Source organism: Peromyscus leucopus, chromosome 19, assembly GCF_004664715.2.
Source record: "Peromyscus leucopus breed LL Stock chromosome 19, UCI_PerLeu_2.1, whole genome shotgun sequence".
Taxonomy (NCBI): Eukaryota; Metazoa; Chordata; class Mammalia; order Rodentia; family Cricetidae; genus Peromyscus; species Peromyscus leucopus.
The window spans coordinates 13280852-13300841 of record NC_051079.1 but is presented as its reverse complement, the minus strand read 5'-3'; the positions used below and the strand labels follow the sequence as shown (position 1 = coordinate 13300841).

The 19990-nt window shown below is 40.4% G+C and overlaps 1 protein-coding gene across 29 annotated transcripts in view; it reads right to left on the bottom strand.

The window, feature by feature from the left end:
* Nucleotides 1–19990, bottom strand: part of Dtna (dystrobrevin alpha) — a 358974-nt gene that overhangs the window by 229615 nt on the left and 109369 nt on the right. The window contains exon 2 of one of the 29 annotated variants that reach the window (XM_037196988.1): nucleotides 3341–3412. The exons of the other annotated variants lie outside the window; for them this stretch is intronic. The gene's annotated coding sequence lies outside the window, so the exon portion shown is untranslated. The remainder of the gene's footprint in view (nucleotides 1–3340; nucleotides 3413–19990) is intronic. 29 annotated transcript variants of the gene reach the window in all.

Sequence of the window (19990 nt, the reverse complement as noted above, 5' to 3'; positions counted from 1 at the left end):
TCCTCTTGCCCAGATTCCAATCCCAGCTCCACCAATTTCCGTGAAGACAGATTAGCAAGTCATTGTGTTCTCATCTATAACACAAGACTAAGTAAAATACTTGCCACAGGGTGGCTGTAAGGAGTAAATGAAAATATATTTAAACAATTTTGTCTGTGCAATGCCTAGAACATAGGGAACACTCAGTAAGGAGCAGCTACGATTTACAAACTGAGTGTGTAACCTCACCTAGGCTATTAGCTGACTGAGAGGAATTAAGTGTTAATTAGGACTGCAGGGGAGACAGCCACAGAGGCACTGAAAAGCAAGTCAGAGAGGAAATTAATATTGACTGCTTCCCTACCATATGCCAGGCATTTTATTAAGTGTTCCATTATCCATTATCTCATTTAATTCCTCAGGAACCTCTTGAGTAGCTAATCAAAGGCTAGCCAGCCTTTGAGGGTGGGCTGAGCTGCTGAGACCTGCCTGACAATGGCCGTGCTCACCCTGGTACTGAGGGGAGATACTGGGGCCAAAAATGGCAGGGACAACACACATCGAAAGGCTCTGATGTAGGCACCTTTGCTGTAGAAATACAAGCTTAGCACTGTGCTCTCAACATTTGAGTGATCCAGTGAACTGCTTCTACTCTGATGTAACCTTAGGAAACAAGTCTCAGATTCTGCTTTCTTTTCTCCATCTGCCAACAGGTGACATCTGCCAACAGGTGACAGCTGAATGTGGACCCCACACGATCACCCTTGCCTTGCTTTCATTAGCCATTATGTTAGCTCTGTGGCTTTAGAAGGTTTTTTTAAAATTAATTAATTCATTTTACATCCCAACTACAGCCTCCCCTCTCTCTTCTCTTCCCACTGCCTTTGGCGACACCCCCTCCCCCAATCCACCCCTCCTCCATATTTGCTTAGAAAGGGGGCAGGCCTCCCATCGGCATCAGCAAAGCAAGTCATACAAGCTGCTGTGAGACCAAGCACCTCTCCACTGTCTTCAGGTTGGGCAAGGCAATCCAGCATCATGAGGAATGATTAAGCGTTCCATATCCATTATTTCATTTAATTCTTCAGGATCCTCTTCAGCCGAAGAGGCTGAGTGAGTAGCTAATCAAAGGCCAGCCAGCCTTTAAGGGTGGGCTGAGCTGCTGAGACCTAGAGCCAGCCTAAGAACCAGGGACAGCCCCTGCTCCCACTGCCAGGAGTCCCACAAATAGACCAAACCACACAACTGTCACATATATGCAGAGGGCCTAGGTCAGTTCCCTGCAGGCTCCCTGGTTGTTGGTTTAGACTCTGTGAGTTCCCATGAGTCAGGCTAGCCACTTCTGTGGGTTTTCTTCTGATGTCCCTGACGCCCCTGGTTCCTACCATTCCTTCTTCCGCTCCTCAGCAGGACTCCCCCAGCCCAGTGTTTAGCTGCGGGTCTCTGAACCTGCCTCCACCAGTCACTGGATAAGGGATCTCTGACAACTGGGGTAGTCACCAATCCAGATGACAGGGCATGGCCAGTTCAGGCTATGCATCCACTGCTGCCTGGAGTCTTAGCTGGGGCCATCCTTGTAGACTTCTGGAAGTTTCCCTTGTATCAGACTTCTACCTGACTCTGCAAGACCCCCTTTTCTAGTCATCACTCTCCCCCTCCCCCTCCCCCAACCCGATCAGGAGGTTTTTGTTTGTTTGTTGGTTGGTTTATTTTTTATTTGTTTGTTTATGAAGTTAAATCATTCAAGTTCATTCCTGAGGAAGAACAACGACTCTGCCCATCACAGCAGGCAGATCAAGCTTCAGAGTCAAGACTATAGTCAGGAGAGTGTAGCTGGGTGGGGCTGCTCTGAGAGCTGGGGTATGGGGCTGTTCAAATCTGCAGTCTAGTACTATCTGAGAGCCAAGTGCAATACCATCTTCAGGAAATATTTTTGCCGTATTTCCACATTTCCACGACTGAAGATGGTTTGTCGGCCTTCCCGAACCAACAGTACTGGCGCCCATATGAACTCACAGAGACTGTGGCAGCAGGCACAGGGCCTGCATGTGTCTAAGCTAGATGGGGTCCCTGTGCTGAGAGGGGAGGTGGACACAAGTCCCCATCCCTAACCAGAAGCTATCTCCAATTGACAACTGCTTACAAAGGAAGAATTAGCTTTCTCTCATGGAGTCCCACTGGGTCTACAAACCCCACTGAAGGGTGAGGCCCACGGCCAGCAGTAGACGGCCGACAGAACAAAGTCAGTGGTGGTGGAGGAGGTTGGCTTTTGTTTTGAAGTGGCTTTTCTTTGTGTGGGAATGTGTGGGCTCCATGTCTGTGCTACTTGTGCTTTTCTTTTGACTCCCCCTCCCCCTCCCCTCTCCCCTTCTCCTTGCCCCCTCTTCCCTCCCCCTGCTCTCCTCCCCCTGCCCCCCTCCCATTTGTTGGTTTTGTCCTTTTCTGGTTTGCTTGTTTTTATTTTTTCTTATTTTTTAGATGCCTGTTTGTATTCTAATGAGAGAGAGAAAGAAAGGGTGCGGATTTGGATGAGTAGGGAAGTCAGAAGGATCTGGGAGGAGTTCAGGGAGGGGACACCTTAATCGGAATGTATTGCATGAAAAACGATCCATTTTCAATAATTAAAAAGGATATGGTTTGACACCGTGGAAACTTTTGTTGAAGATCATCATTGTGGCAATGCCGGGAGTTGGGCCTTTAAGAAGTGACAAAGTCATTCTGTCAATGAACGGGTAGTGAATGGTTCATCAACACAGTGGAATTTTATTCTTCTCTAAAGGAAAGTGAAATTCTAGGAAAATGGATGAATCTAGAAAATATACTGTTGAGTGAGGTTACCCAAACTCAGAAAGACAAACAAATGAACAAACAAACAAAACCCTCACATGTTTTCTCTATATGTAGACTCCAGCCTGATATATTATGAGTTCATATATGAATATGTGTGTGTGTGTGTGTGTAAATGTTGGTAGAGTCTAAAAACTAGAAAGAGAGCAAGACAGGGTGAAAACAGGTGATGAGAAAGGATGGGGTGGGGGAAGGACCCAAGGGACAGGAAAGAGAAAGAGACTCATCAGGGTATGGTTATGGGGCAGAGTGGCTAGCAGAGGACTGGAAGAGATGAGGGGGAGGAGAATCTACTAAGATATAAGCTTTGAAAACTGCATCATGTTATATTATAACAGGCAAACTAACTTTAAAAAATATTTTCTTAAAAAAAGAATACTTTTCTCGGGGTGGGGGGGCGATGACTAATTCTTGTCTGGGACCGAGGGACAAAGTGAGGTCCCACTGCCTTTGTGTCTGGTTTCTGTCACACCCTTTCATTCTCACACATTATCACAAGGCAAGTGGCCCTTACCAGAGGCTGAGCAGACATCTCTGCCATACTCTTGGTCTTCTCAGCCATCAAACTTTCTCAGCATCAGCTCTTCTGTAGAGCAATGGAAAATGGGCCATCATTCATGTGTGGGAATTCACCCATTTGGGGTACTTTCTTTTACTTAGTTCCAGGGTGGAATATATTCCACCTCCCCTCCCCCGGTACTGGAATGTTCCCCTGTACTGGAAGCTAAAGCCACTGTAATAAAAGATCTAATAAGAGCTGTTAGAGGAGCAATGAACTGAACTTAATTAAATCTTGTTTGCTAGAAGTAAACAGAAGAATATGCCACTAACAGCAACATCACGGGCTGTGAGAGAAATCCTGCTTCAGGCTGCTATACCTGATTTCTTTACTCTTGGCTTAATATTTGTACACAATTCCACTTATTTGCTTTCTGTTGAAATAATTTAAGTGGAAAATATCAACAATTAAGTAAGCAGAAATATTGTATAAGTACATGTGTCATTTATTCATTTCAGAAGCTCAGCCTTGTCGTGGGCCACTCAATTACTTGGTGCCAATTCTTTTTTATTACTTTCTTTAAGCACCTGTTAGAAGTGGCCTAGAAGTTGAGCTGGATGACTTCTTTTATTAAGTAGCCATTGGTAATCAAGTTCTCTGCTGGCATTTCAGAACAACCAGCAGACAAACTTCTTAATTCGTTTTAGTTAGCACCAACGGTCTATGCCTCAGCCGACAAGTGGCTGCTCTCCCGGCAAAGTCACGATTTGGATTCTGGAACTCGATGACTTCAAAGCTGTGGGTGGGGAAGGAGATATTTTAAAATAAAACATCACAAGATAAATTTGGAATGAGGATCTCTAGGCAAAGGATATAAAGCTCATTGTTTTTCTAGTTCTGATCTGTCACTAATTTTTTGGTTTGGTGGTAGATAAGTGTATAAAATATATCCAATACTGAAAGTGTAACACTTAATGTGACACAGCCTCCATTTTAAATGTCAATTCTAACTGTATAAGTTCATTAAGTTGTACCGACTTTGGGTCTGTTAATTTTGGAGTGTGCTGTTCTTTCTTATTTGCATTTTTTAAAATAATAAATGCTATTAAAGAATAAAAAAGTCATGATTATTTAAATGTTAGTTAGATGCAGAAGCATTTGTTAGCATGATGCCTGAGACTTTTTTCATGGTATCAATGAGTTCAATGCCATTTTCACAGTAATATTGGCACGGCAGGACCATTTGTCACCATGTGACCCCTTCATTGCAAGAGCAATCTGGACTGAAATGTGTGCCATCTCTGCAAAAACTGAAATTATGATTAAAAAAAAAAAAAAACAAAAAACAGGTGTTTGTTTCACTCAATTTCCTTGGTGTAGTAGTACAATTTTTCTTTGTTATTTCTGAATTTCAGCATCAAATACGTCTTTTAAAATATTGTATGCCAAAACAGAAAAGCTTGATAAAGCACTTGCGGTACATGTATGCCGGAGACTTCTCATGTGTCAACGGTCATGAACTGAGGTAGCTGCTCATACATACTGAGGATTTGTGTGAAGAGGGTAAACTGGGCTGGTGACTTCTACAACAACACTGTTTTTACTTAAAGAAGACTGGCAAATGAAATTGATTCACACCCACATGTTTCTTACTTTTTCTTTCTGAAAATGAACGAAGTGAGCTGTCACAGTAAGTGAAGCAAATGGCAGCGTGTGTTGCCAATGATACAAATGGATATTTTTTTGAGCAAAATAAGATTTTGGAATGGTTACATCTGCTACTAAGAATTCAAGACCCAACCTCCAAAGTAGAAAGTCATTTCTAATAAGATTGTTAATGATATTAACAAGAAGCGTGAGTTTGGTATTGTGAAGTAACAAATGTAAACTGAAGGAATCTCACTGACACATGATGTCATAAACCACACATGGCTAAACAGATCTACACAGAATCTGACACATGATGTCATAAACCACACATGGCTAAACAGATCTATACAGAATCTGACACATGATGTCATAAACCACACATGGCTAAACAGATCTACACAGAATCTGACACATGATGTCATAAACCACACATGGTTAAACAGATCTACACAGAATCTGACACATGATGTCATAAACCACACATGGCTAAAAAGATCTACACAGAATCTTGGGTGATTTTTTTTTTTTTTTTTTTTTTTTTTTTTTTTTTTTTTTTTTTTTTTTGTATGTTAAGCTTGCCTGGAGATCAGAGGACATAGCCATCCACAAACAAAAGTCAGGCGGTGGTAGCACACGCCCTTAATCTGATCACATGGCAGGCAGAGATTCTGTACATTCAAGGACACAGCCAAACGTGGTGACACACGCCTTTAATCCCAGTACTAATCATAGAGACCTGGAGGTCTGTACAGACAGGCAGTGATGAGGAAGTGAAGTGGCTGGGCTAAGAGCCAATGAGAAAGCAGAACAGCAAGGTAATAAAGGTGCAGGTTAGACAGGAAGAAGTCGTTCTCTTGGGAAGCTATGGCAGCTTGGTGAGCTAAGGTTAGTTGGTGGCTATTCCTATTTTTCTGATCTCTATGGCTTTCACCCCTGTATTTGGCTGTGTGTTTTTTATTTATAAGACCGTTTAGAATTTTGTCTACAGAATCTGACACATGTCATAAACCATACATGGCTAAACAGATCTATACAGAATCTGACACATGATGTCATAAACCACACATGGCTAAACAGATCTACACAGAATCTGACACATGATGTCATAAACCACACATGGCTAAACAGATCTACACAGAATCTCAGTAGATACTAGATATCAAAGAAACAATAAAAAAATGACTGAAGTGGTTTAAGATTCAATATTATAGCTTACCTTTGAGAACTGACCCCATAGTGAATATACGTTGGTAAGGTGCTATGGGGCACATACAGTATGGACTTCAAAAGTTTCCAGTAGAACGAGGTTGGGACCTAGAATCTCACTACTGTGTGTTTATGCAAAGGAAATGAAAGAGCATGCCAAACAGATGTGTGTACTCCAATATTCACTGCAGCTTTATTCATCATAGCTAAGAGAAAGACTCAGCCCAACCCAGGTTTAGATCAATGGATAAATGGATAAGGACATGTGGCATACACACACACACACACACACACACACACACACACACACACACACACACACACACCACACATGATAGAATACTATTCATCCTTAAGAAGGGAATCCTGCCACTTAGGACACCATGGATAAACCTAAAATTGCCAATTGAACTTTAGATACACCAAAGAATACACACAGCAATCTGAAAAATCTATGACAACACTTTTATATTTTCCAACTACACATTTAGGTAAGACTGAATTTTCCTCATAAGTATCAACCAAAGCAACATATGGAGGAATATTGTGTGTCTTCAAAGATTTCTACATGCCATGCTTCCTCTCCATTCTGGCCTGCTTTTCTATTTCTCAACTTACCACTTATCTATTTTATAAAAAATGATCACAATTTGTATAAGGTACCAGATTCATCTCCTTTCCTGGATACCTAAGAAATTTATATTTATTTTAATTTTACAATTGAATCTAACTTTAAGCACTACTATCAACTTCCTGAATTTTTCTTATTTTTACGCTTTCACTTATCTCTGGCATTGCAAAGCCATAATTTCTGTGTGAGTTATTTTAAATATATTACATTTAAATGATTTTAGACTTTAGTAGGCATTTGTGGGCTGGATGAAGGGCTTTTTTTTTTTCTAGCATTGTATTCTAAACTTCAGGTAACTAACTTGCAGTGGACTGTGTAACTCAGGATGCTTGTGAAGGAGGGTCTTAATCCAGATATTAGCATAGCTATCCTTATCGTGACCAGGAGAGGCACACTGACTTAAAACTCCAGATACTCCTTATCTGTCCCCAGAAGGATGAGTATGTAGACTCTGCAGGGAGAGACTGCCTGGCTTCAAACATAGCTTTTACCACTTTACTAATTTATGGAAGTGTCCTATCACATCTATAGACACACCAATCCTTAACAGCAAGTTATTGTCATTAAAGAAAATCTCAACTTGCTGCTCAAAATGAAAGTAAAGAATATGTCCTAAAAAGTGAGTTTAGAAGCAGTGGGAGACCTTCCATGAATTGAACTTCGAACTCCATTCAGAAGCGTTTGCAGCAAAGGTTGAAATTTCCAGACGAGGCTCTTCACCTTTAGAGCTGGTAAAATGAACTAAATTAGGGCAAGCTACAGTTAGCATATTTCACAGAAGCAGAATTCACCACTAGAGCTCTGAATGACTTTTGAGATAGCTGAGTAATCCTGCTGATAGAAAGATTCTCCCCGACAGGGGACAAGAGTTCAAGCTGTGTTCTGGCATTTTCTGCATAGGACTTTCCCAAAATAACGCTGGGGAACTGTTAAATAAGGCATTGTGCCCAGAGTCCTGTAGAAGTCTACAACAAAGCATACCCGTGTAGTCTGCAGCAATCAGGGCTAGAAAGAGCTGAGATGTGATGGGAAACACTGTGGTTGCTTCCTAAACGATCCTCCCCCGAAGTCACCATTAAGAGAGGGATGTAAGCTTCATGGACCAGTTAAGAAAATCCGAAACACCATGTCTCAGATGTACAAGCCACTTATGCGTGTGCCACCACACCCTAAGGAAAGGCATAAAGCCACATGAACTGCGGATGTCAAAAGACATCCTTGCGCCGCTTACCAAGTCCCAATTTCTTCAATAAAAGGAGTATTAGATTTCAAATGTTATGAGATATACAATATGGTTTTTATTAACATAAATAAACTTCCTGAGGGTGGTGGAGGGTAGCTGGCAAAGAAACCTTTAATCTGCTAAGTAAAGAATGAATGGATCCTGTCAAAATGATTAAAATTAACATATTATAATGGCTATAGAACATGAATTTCAAGCTAAAATGAATCAAATATTGAAATGAAAATGTGAGATTAACAGGAGTGGTGTTGAGCAATTTCCAGGATGATCCAGTTGCTCCCATGTGTGTACAGAGAAGGCAGTCATATCTGTAAACACAGTGACTCTTGCGTGGCGAATGAGCTCATGCGTAGGGGTAAGAGATTATGCTCTAAGGAGGATCTGCCAGCTTTGTTGTAGTCAACACTATTAGTGACCTGCTTCTAGGATGGATTGCCTTTTTTCTCTCCCCACTGTCCTCCCTTGTTAAACACACATGCTCCCTGTATGTTAAATAGGCCGATTGCTTCCAATCTCCAACTGCAACACGTACTCACAATGACATGACTCTATTGAATCTCAGTTTCTCCTATTGAAAGACACTGGAGATAATAATTATACCTCTTCACCAAGTCATTCTGATATTAAATGAAACAGTAACAAAAATAACTCTCACATAGGACTTCCTGTGAGTCAGGCACTTCTCATGTGCTGTATTAAGTCTTCAGCCTCCATCGCATCCTGACCTGTAACTGTCCTCATCTATGGACACACAAAGAGTTTAAGTAGCTTACCAATCGACGATCACAGCTGTAGAGATGTAATTTTAGAAATTCAAGAGTTAGACACACAGTCTCTCAGGATGTGGCCAGACTGTGGTGTGTCAGAGTTCTAAGGCTGGGGTCAGGGACTCTTCAAAACCCAAAGTACCAGGGCTACTGGCAGTTGCCAGGGTTGTGCTAAACACCACCCACGGGCTTCTCAACTCTTCAGCATGGCGGTGGGCAACAGCGATCACCAGACACACAGAGAGGTAAAAAACTGACACCGTGTTCTCAAAAAGAGGTTTTTACCCAAGGATCAGAGAGAAAAGTCTGAAATTCATCTTTTAAAAGCAAGAGAAGAAAATAATTCAGAGCAAGAAAAGTTTCAAGCCATGGGGAAAGTCTGGGCTATTTCTTGATAACTTCTCTGGGGGTTTAATTGAAACTAAAATGAAAGGAGAAATGACCTTTTAAAATTACAATAAAAGAGCCTGTCCAGCATAGTGGAGAGCTGTTTTATTGATTAGGTATTTATAATATGCTATTTCACAATGCAATTAAACATTTGATGTAGTAAAATATATGAAATTTTGCTACTATGAAGGAAGATGCTGTGTAAAATTATTTAAATGAATCAGTATTATATTTAGATATATATTTTAAATAACTGGTGTATATTAAACATAATACTGTTATCATGGGTATTACTAGCTTGAAAATATGTTCACCAAGTGTAACAAATAGGAAGAAATGAAAATCTGCAGAGCTTGGAAGAAGCCAGGACAGCAACAGCATTTCACACAGCTGTCTCCTTGCATTAGAAATACCAATGAAGAAATTGGAAGCTTTATAGTTACAAAAATGAAATTCTTAGCAGGAACGTGCAATTTTGAAATGCCAGGAGGTTACTGAAGTTTTCTGATAATTCTGTCTTCAAAAAGACATCAAACAGAATTTATCTGGATCAATAATAATAATAAAAAATCTCAAAGAAGAAAATGCAATTGGGGCATTGTCTGAGAAGAGTGCAAGGAAAACCAGCCTTCCTCCACAGCTGGATTGCTAACCTGACGGCAGGTTTACTTCCAAGCTGTGTCATGTATGTCCAAAAATCCTATGACAACAGGAACTGAGGACACCACCATGTCAAGTGAACATCAAATTGCTTCAAATAATTTCAATAGAATTGTGTGGCATGGAGCTGTTTTATATCTCTCAACTTTTAATTTTATTAAAAAAATAAGATTGGTTTTAAATGTTTAACAGAAAGTAAATTCATAGGAAGAATTTTATTATTTTCATTTTTGTGTATTACTGAGGCTGAACCCAGGGCCTTGGGCATTAGAAAGGAATGATATCACTGAGCCTTATCTTCAGCTCTCCTGAGAGGTTAAAATACCCTCCACCCAATCCAGAGAAATGGCTTAAAGAAGTGCCTCACCATAAATCACTAGTGTGAGAACTTGAATTCATATTTTTACAAGTTAGGATATAGTCAGATGGAGCATGCACCAGTAACTGATAATAAAATAGAAATTGAATAGTCAATCTGAAGGGAAATCTGAGGAGCCAAGTCCTCCACATGCACAGTTACAGTGGCCCAGAGCATCAACCTGAGCAGACCTGAGGAATGGAAATGTGAGGCTTTGTAAAAGCTAGGAGAGCAGGAGTGCTAAGCATCAGGGGTGGGGCAGAGGCCTGATCATAACCCCCTTGCGGATAGTCCAAGGACTTGGCCCTGATGCACTTAGTTTCGAAGGCCTATTGATGCCAGGGCATTTAACCCCTGGGTGGATTCGAAGGCTCTAGCTGGAAAGAGTCAATGGTGTAAAGATGCCTTGGAAGCTAAAGGTTCTGAAGACACTTGGCTGGGGAGATTCTGGGGGACGGTGGAAAGAATTTACTCTCTTGGAATACGGGGCAAATTAGACATTTCAGCCCCTCGTGGAAAAAGGAAGTAAACCTTATACTGGTGAACTTGGGCTGATGGATGGCTTCTTAATTACCAGAGCTTCAAATCTATTTTATCATTGACTCTGATGTGTTTGGTGTGGTAGCTATGCCTCTATAGTTTGATGAGCTGGGGGGTTGTGAGTGTCAGCCTCCTCTATGTCTGTAGACTTTGTCTAGGTAAGACTTCTGGGAATTTCCTTTCCTTCCGGTAAGGAGGATTTTGTTTGGGCTCTTCTTCTTTTCTGGTTCCTATAGTAACTACTGCATACATTTTGAGTCAGTGAGAGTAGTGAGCCCCGCTGACCATATGATTCAGACCAAGTCAGCCCACCCTCAGGGCATTCTGCTACTTTAATATTATTAGCATGCCCTAATCATTAAACTATTAGGTACAGACTGATGTTTTCACATTACGGTAAGATGTTTTAAATCAATATGTAGTATCTGCATATGAATTCCCATCATCTCCCTCACACCCAACACCCAACGGTGCACCTGGGTAGAGGTACAGAAGGGTGTTCAGTAGAGCAGAACTCACAGTTTTAAAAAGCCTATCTCGCCGGGCGGTGGTGGCGCACGCCTTTAATCCCAGCACTTGGGAGGCAGAGCCAGGCGGATCTCTGTGAGTTCGAGGCCAGCCTGGGCTACCAAGTGAGTTCCAGGAAAGGCGCAAAGCTACACAGAGAAACCCTGTCTCGAAAAAACCAAAAAAAAAAAAAAAAAAAAAAAGCCTATCTCACTGAAACTCCTTGTCACTGAGATCTATTACTTTGTCCTGGGAGGAAATTGGACTGACCTTCCCTGGTCTTGCCTCCAGGTTTGGTGACATGCATCTTTACCTGTGTGCCATCAAACCAGTTCTGAACTAAGTCCTTTTCTGACCTAAATCTTTCTGTTTTTGGATGCATTTACATTTCAGGGTCTCTCATGTCTTAACCAATGCTAATCTATTTTTTAAAAATATATACTCCTTTATGGCAGAGCAAGCCAATCTGCATATGAATTTCCATCATCTCTCTCATACACAATGCCCAACTGTGTGCAGTTCACCTCTTGAGAGTGCTCAACTTTAATGAACTCTATTTTCTACATGGAGGAAGATGAGGAGGGTAAGGAAGAAAAACAGGAGGAAGAGGAGGAGGAGGAAGAGGAGCAGCAGCAGCAGCAGGAGGAGGAAGAAAGCACGATCGTCTTTTTTAGCCAAGGCATCTCTCTTGCCTTCAAGCATCATATTCCTCATTTCAAACTTTCTTCCTCTTCCTCTTCTTCTTCCTCTTCCTCTTCCTCTTCTCCTCCTCCTCCTCCTCCTCCTCCTCCTCCTCCTCTTCTTTTGTGCAAATACAGCCTGACCTCCTTGGCAAATCTCATGTGTATCTTCTCCACTCAATACCAGTTTTTCCCCCTCAGCAAACTCTGTTCTGATGTTTTCTGTTCTTTAGTGTGCAGTTATGCATCTTACAGTATTTTGTCTGTTCATAGTTTCTATTTTATACATGAGTCTGTCTCTCTACGAGGACTGTAAGTTCTTTAAAGGGGAAGGTCAAGTCACATGTTCTTTCTGTTGTCTTCTGCACAGCCAATGCTCCACATCATGTGGTATTCCATCATGTAAAGGACGTCCTTGACTGGGATTAAGCCCCTAGTCCCTGCAGGACTTTCAGCCTGGACACTGTTTGTTCAGCCATCAAAGCATTTATCACAGGTGTTTTGAAGTGTATTGTGTGAGGTCTGTGTGACTCATGGTCCTATCTAGTTCATCTTTTTATCTTGCAAAGTACCCAAGATAGCACTGTTTATAAAAAGAACTCAACAATACTGGCTAATTAAGTTTCTATTAAATTTTAACTTTTACATAGCGTTCTGTATACCTTCTTTTTGAGGAACAGAGATGGTCACAGTTAAGGATGATTATGCTAGAAAATAAACTGTATTGACATTTGGCACGTGCAAGAAGGAAAGAATGCTTTGATGCATTTCTAATTCATTATTTTAAAAGAGTGTTGCATTCTGAATTTAAACAGTCAGTTGTCAAACCTTCAGTGACTAAGAAGCAGCTGCTGCTTCAAACCCAATGACAGATGTTAAATATAGGTACTTCTAATACAAATGTTAAATCTATCCATTTGTTTTGCTGCTCTCAGCCTGAGATTTTACTTCATTGTTAATGCCATTACAGATTAATGTAAGTATGATTATCAAAAGAAAAGTAAAAACCATTTGCCATCGTAACACTGAAGATAGCCTCAGGATCGAGCCAGCTAGTAACTGGTTACTTCTTTCTGTTTGTCTTTCTTCTTTGATTTACCCTGACAGCTTTTGGTGTCTTGTAGGACAGACTTTTTTTTTATGGAAAGATTATTCACTAAGCCTTTGAGTAATTTTAATTAAAATTCAGTTCAAATCCACCCCTTATGCTTGGAAAAAGCATCTGCCATGTTTCCCCCACTTAAGGACTTGAGCTGAAAATATGAGCATTTTTCCTGTTATAAAAGTGCTGCGTCTGTGTGAAGTTAAAATAGCTTCAGAGGACAATTTTCCACACATTTTGGAGAATTATGGCTTTAAAAATGCAACTTTCAGAAAACAACACTGATGCCTTCTTCTGGGACCTGATGCTACTACTTCTTTCTGTATGACATAATGAATTATCTCTCAGCATGCAAAGTTAATCCCCTCAACTTCTACTGACTCTGGGCTCTTTTATGTGACCCGGAGCCAAGTCCATAGTACAATATCTACCATATAACAAGAGCCCTAGGTGAATTTCTGGAAGAATGAATGAACTGATAAGTGATTGGATATTATGAAGTAAAAACTTTGCCTTTGTCCTCTTATTTCTTCTCATTGTACTATCTGATGTTCCTGGTCCTGGCCTACCCTAGAATGTTCTCCCCAAACAGCAAGGCTTTGACCTCCTATGACTAATTGGTGGAAACTAAGTGAGTAGCAGAAGATCCAGAAAGATGGAGTGTTTTGTGCAGATAATGAAAGAAGAATTGTTGCCATGTATTTTTATTCTTTGGAAAGTCATTTCCATCTTCCAGGAAATTCTTTAAAAATATAATTCTATTTTCTACCATGAATGGAGCTCCCTTTGGATACATTATGATGGCTACTGCAGACACTAATTAGACCAAGTGAAAGTATTCCCTGGGTCTATCCATCAGTCTGGTCTTGCTTGAGGCAAAGATCCAGTTTCTTGAGTCAGATCTTCTGGCTGTCTTAGTGAAGCCCACAGCTTTAAGTTCTAAGCCTGTACTAGGATGGGGCAGCCACGACACAGCTGATGTGCTCCATGTGTCTGGTGGACCAGAAGTTTTGTCTCACAGTGGTCCTGCCACAGGCCCCAACATACATGCACAGCCACTATCCTGAATATGACAGTGAGAAAGATTAGAAAAAGATATATGTCATAGTTTCTGGTTTCCTAGAATATAATGTTTCCAATGATACACACCAAACTAGTGATTGTTTGATCAAATCAAGTTTAATCAACTCAAAATACTCATTTTGTGAAACAGGGGACAAAGCTTGAAATGTGCATATAATTGGCAGGACCTCTAAAACTAACACATCTCTCAAGGTGCTCTTTTCATGATCAAATATGTTAGTTGCAAACTAATATATTCACATCTCACCCCCATGCACTCACATCTCACCCTCATGCCCTCATATCTCACCCTCATACACTCACATCTTGTGCAAATGAACTTACATCTCACGCTCATGCACTCACATCTCAACCTTATGCACTCACGTTTTATACACTCACATCTCACCCTCACATCCTCACATCTCACCCTCACACACTCACATCTCACCCTCACACACTCACATCTCACCCCCATGAACTCACGTCTCACCCTCATGCACTCACATCTCACCCTCATGCACTCACATCTCACCCTCACAGACTCACATCTCACCCTCACATCCTCACATCTCACCCCCATGCACTCACATCTCACCCTCACACACTCACATGTCACCCTCATGCACTCACATCTCACCCTCACACACTCACATCTCACCCTCACACACTCACATCTCATCCTCACACACTCACATCTCACCCTCACATCCTCACATCTCACCCTCACACACTCACGTCTCACCCTCATACACTCACCTCTCACCCTCATGAACTCACATCTCACCCTCATGCACTCACATCTCACCCTCATGCACTCACATCTCACCCTCATGCACTCACATCTTACCCTCATGCACTCACTTCATACACTCACATCTCACCCTTATGCACTCACATTTTATACACTCACATCTCACCCTCATGCATTCCATCTCCTTTCCCCCACCATTACACAGAACCTACTTCTAATGGGCTACTCATCAGTACTCCTTCCCTAAATGGATCTTTCTCGGGCTTCTGTAATACAATTCCCTCGTGATTTCTCCTCCTGTCTCTGGGTAATTGTTCCCAGTATCACTTGATAATGCAATTATCTGTTCTTAACAAAAATGGCTGCTGTTCTCTGGCATTCTTCCTCTGTTCTTTCATCTATGGTACATGTATGTTGGGATAACACATCTCATGACATTAACTGCTTATATACAAGCAACTTTTAAATTAATCTCCATACCAGATATTTCAGGCTCACACTCCCAGATGCCTACCGGATATATTTTTGCATAAATATCCCATCCAAACCTTTAAGTCAAAACAATCATTTCAATAAAAATTATTAATGTTGCGTGCATGTATACACATGTGTGTGCCTTGGCATATATATGTGGAGGCCAGAGGACAATGTTGAGAAGTTGGTCGTCTCCCTCTCCTTGCACTTGAGCTCTAGGGATCAAATTCAGGTTCCCGAGCTTGTGTGGAGCAGGTACTTCTACCCATTGAGCCGTCATGCTCACCTTCAAAATACGATTCTTCCCCGGTGCAAGCCTTCTCCACAATTCTCATCACCGTGAATGATGCCATTCAGGTACCAGAGTATGACCCCCCAAAACCATGCGTATCTTTTTCCCTCTGTACCACTCACAAAAATCTAACTAATGTTGATTCTATTCATGAAGTGTTTCCTGTTTTACCTGAATGTCATTATCACTGCTGTCCCTTTAGACTATAATTGTTTTTTTAATCCTCTCGTGCCTTGCCTCTGCTGTTCTTCCTGTCTAGGGGATCTGTGCCCCGTACCTCACTGCCTGCTCACAATTCTGGAAGGGTTTATTATTGTTCCAGTACAACAAATTTCAACCTCCTTAACACAGTCTCAGAATCTACTTCTGGTACCACTCCCTGTCTGTCCAGCCTTACTTTGCACCACTCATTATAAAACACCGGGTTCTCCAACAACTCAAAGCCATGTGCAGTTATCCAAAGATGTCATACTCTCTTTCCTCGTCAATGTATCTTAAATTGCCTGTAACTGGATCCAGAATAGTGTTCTCTGTCCACACTATACCTCCCACTCACAGTCTGCTTGTTAAACTTATGGCCTTAAACAACAACAACAACAACAAAAACTTTTTCTTTCCCTCTGTGAATCCTCTGCCTTCTTCTGCTGTGTCTGTTACGTGAAGTTATGATAATCTTCCCCTGTGTAGTTCTTACCCATGCTCTGTGAGCTCTCTAAGGGGAGAGAACGAACACTAAGATACTAAAATTGAACAGCCATTGGTCCATGGCTGCTGGCCAAAGTAATGATGAATGAATGAAAAAGCAAAGTAATGCCACGTTTTTCCTCACTGTGAAAAGTGACTCATTTGTCTAATACTTTCATAAAAGTTGCAAATGCTGTATCAAGATTGACCGCAAGTATTTTCTTCTGCTTCAACATGAACTTTTCATAAGCAGCGTAAAGCTGCTGAAAACATACCAAGATCCTGCTTCCTAATAATAGAAATTTCGGCATAAGCCTTCAAAAGTGTTGTGAGTGAAAGCAACGGTAACAAATGGTTCAGACATGAGAGGAGTGTGCTGTCAGTCACAGGAGGATGGCCAAACTCCTGCAGCCCTACACGTCACTATTCCCTATTCAATGTATAGAGGATTATCAGACACTGTTAGAATAAAACGATGATTAAAAGTCACTACTGATTTAACATGCTTTCCAGACTCTTACGGCTTCTCAGAAGCCCCTGGATTTCACTTCACAATGTTCTCATGGTACTCACAATAAGCCTTCTAGAGCAGTGTGAACTCAACAAAATAACCAAGATGAGTCTTGCCAGTCATTGTTATTTGGACCAAAGGATGCTTTACATGAGTTTCCCAAAGACCTCCAGATGCAACCAAATAGAATCAGAGTGGACTTCTCGCTCCCTTACTTTTGGACAAAGTTGATCTCCTCTCTGAGAAATTAACAGATTTGATTATTTCATATATGTTGTCTGCTCTCAGCTTTAATATTTGCAGACTTTGGACAAAGATGGGATGGATTCAGCATATTATTAGAAAATTATATTACAAAAGAGATGAAGGATGTATGCAAATGAATTAATTGTATAATGTGCATATAGTTTTTACTATTTACTATTTACTATATAAAACTAGCTTTAACTAGTTTTAAAAGCAATGTGTCTAACATAAAAGATGACCATAATTTATTATGTATATCCCAGATATGATTAATTGTCATGGGTATTGTTTCTTCAATTAAATATTTGGTAATTATAAGGCAAGAAGAAGATGAACTGGCAGGGAGACATTTGCAGGCAAGCTGAGGATCAGTGAAAGAGTGTAATAGTGTTTGTTGTTCAATGGAAACGCTGCGGGATTATGACAATAGCTATCCTGATACAAAATGAGCAAAGAAAGAGTAACCTATGGTCTCCCTGGTGCTTTTCATTTCTATAAGGTTTAAGAACTACAGAGTATATGCTTCAAGTCTTTCCTACTACTTCTCTGGAGTTGTATGCCCTTGTGCCCTTCAAGGGTCTGCAATCATTCTGAGAATTTTCTTCCCTGAAATAATGATGCAGATTCTGAAGAAAGAAATGAATTTCTACGGATCAGGATTTGCAAGGCTCAATACTTAAGCCCAGATGTTTGAGACTTTGGAGAACTCTACTTACTCAGTTTTCATCACAGGGAAATGAACTGGTGAATGAAAGGATTTGGAGAAGAATATAAGATGCTATACTTTTGAAATGTTCACCTTTTCAAGGTGAAGGTTTGTAAGCCAAGTCCAAGAACTAGTAAGGTCCAAGAAAAGGAACTTTAAATCTATCTCAGAGAATTCATATTTTCTATATTCTCTGTGGAGGATTTGCTTGTTTCAGGTAGGTAGAAAGAAGAAAATAATCTCAGTATCTACAGATTCCAAGATCACTGCAATGAGTGTTTCTTTCTAGCTTTTTCTAATGTTACGTCTACACAGTGTGATGAACTGAATAATTTTGTGTGTGTGTTGTTATTGTTGTATGATGACATCAGCATTTTCCCAAATCATCAGATCTTTTTAGGGACATCATTGCATAATGGGCACTATGTTGAATTAATTGCTTAATAGAGCTCATGTCCTCTTACCTCGACACCTGGAGATTTTCATTGTGTTGGTATAATAATACAACAGATGAGAATAAGAAGTTAAGGATGTTAAGCCAACATCATAGTTTATAAAAACATACTTGATCTAAGAAATAGTTTACAACCATCTTAATCATATAAATAGCCATGGTATTCTACTGAGTATATTAGTTATATTTTTAACCATTTCATTTTCTTTTTATTTCTAAAAATTTTGTGTGGCTATATATGCTTATTTTTTGTGTGTTCATGTGTGTTCACATGCACACATTGTAATTATTCATGAAGTCCCACCTTTCCCATACCCATGGACCTAGTAAGCATATCTCAAAACCAACTGCTTGTGCCAATGGTGTGAGATACAAGTGACCACACTTTAAAACAGTGCTCTATATGGTCATCTTGAAAGTGAAAATGTTCCTAGTTACCCCTTTTGTCTTCATACTTTATTTCTGAGAACTAAAATATAAATGAAACATCTTAGAAAGAGTTCTAGAGTGTCCGTCTCAGGAGACCTAGTCTTTAGACTTCCATTTAGACAGATTTGTTCTGAAAATGATTTCATCTCTCCCTCTCCCTTCTCTTTAGATATCAGAAACATTCTTGATGGAAAAAGCATCAGCTTTTAGGTGGCAGTTGATCTGATTCATCCCAGTTCTTATGAAGAGGAACTTGCAGGCATACTCTTCCTTGCTTATAGAATTCTCTGTACATACTTGGCTAAGAGCCATGGTTGTAAGAATGGGAAACACAGATGATATAAACACGTGGCTATTAGGCATGACCTCATGGCTTAGCCATTCCATGTATAGTCTTGTGATGCAAACTCTAACAAAGTTGGAGCTTCTCAAAATAAAATTCAGTAAACTAAAACATAACCTGACTGATAATGCTATCTGGTTAAAACCAGATGGAGAAGAGGGTCAAAGGACTTTTCCAGGTTCTTCAGAAGGAGCTGTTTGAGGACTGTCTCTAACAATAGTCTCTGTTCTTATTTGTTCACTGTTTTTAGCACATTTTTTTCATTGTTCCAGATGATACAAAATTTCAATTCCAGTTTTGATCTGGAATATTTGTTAAAAGTTTGGGCAATTTGTATTTATATAAAAATGTTTTGATGTGCCACGACATCTGTGTCCAGTGGATACATACAATGAAAAATGAAGAAGAACCAATAGCAGTAAGAGTCACTTTGTATAAAGTGACGTTAATTAAACAAACAGTTATTAGCTGCTTGGAGACTTGAGCACTGAGCAGTTACCTCTGAGTTAGAAATCACAAGCAAATAGAGATGAGGGGAATTATGACCACATGAAATGAGTGTCATGAAATAGAAAATAAAAGGGACTTCATTAGGGTCTTGTTTGAAACAAAGTTTGAAGGTAATAATTATATAAGGCACCAATGTTTTGGTTACTAACAATTTGGCATTGAGTTTATGTCTTTGGTTTAGTTCAACTTAGCACCTGCAATTAGAACTGAGGGTATTAAAAGGAGGTGGAACTTGATGTATTACAAGGTTTTCCTCACACAATAGGAAAAGTGTACAAACTAATCTGGAGAGATAAGCCTCTTCCGGGTACAAACTCCTACTAGCTACAGAGTGTAGCTCTCTAAGTTTGAGGCCAGCCTGATCTACAGATAGAGTTTCAGGACAACCATGCTTAGGCAAAGAATGAAACCAGTGAAAACAGAAAGCTGGTGAAGATGGAATTGAATGAGGGAGCCATGTTGCAGG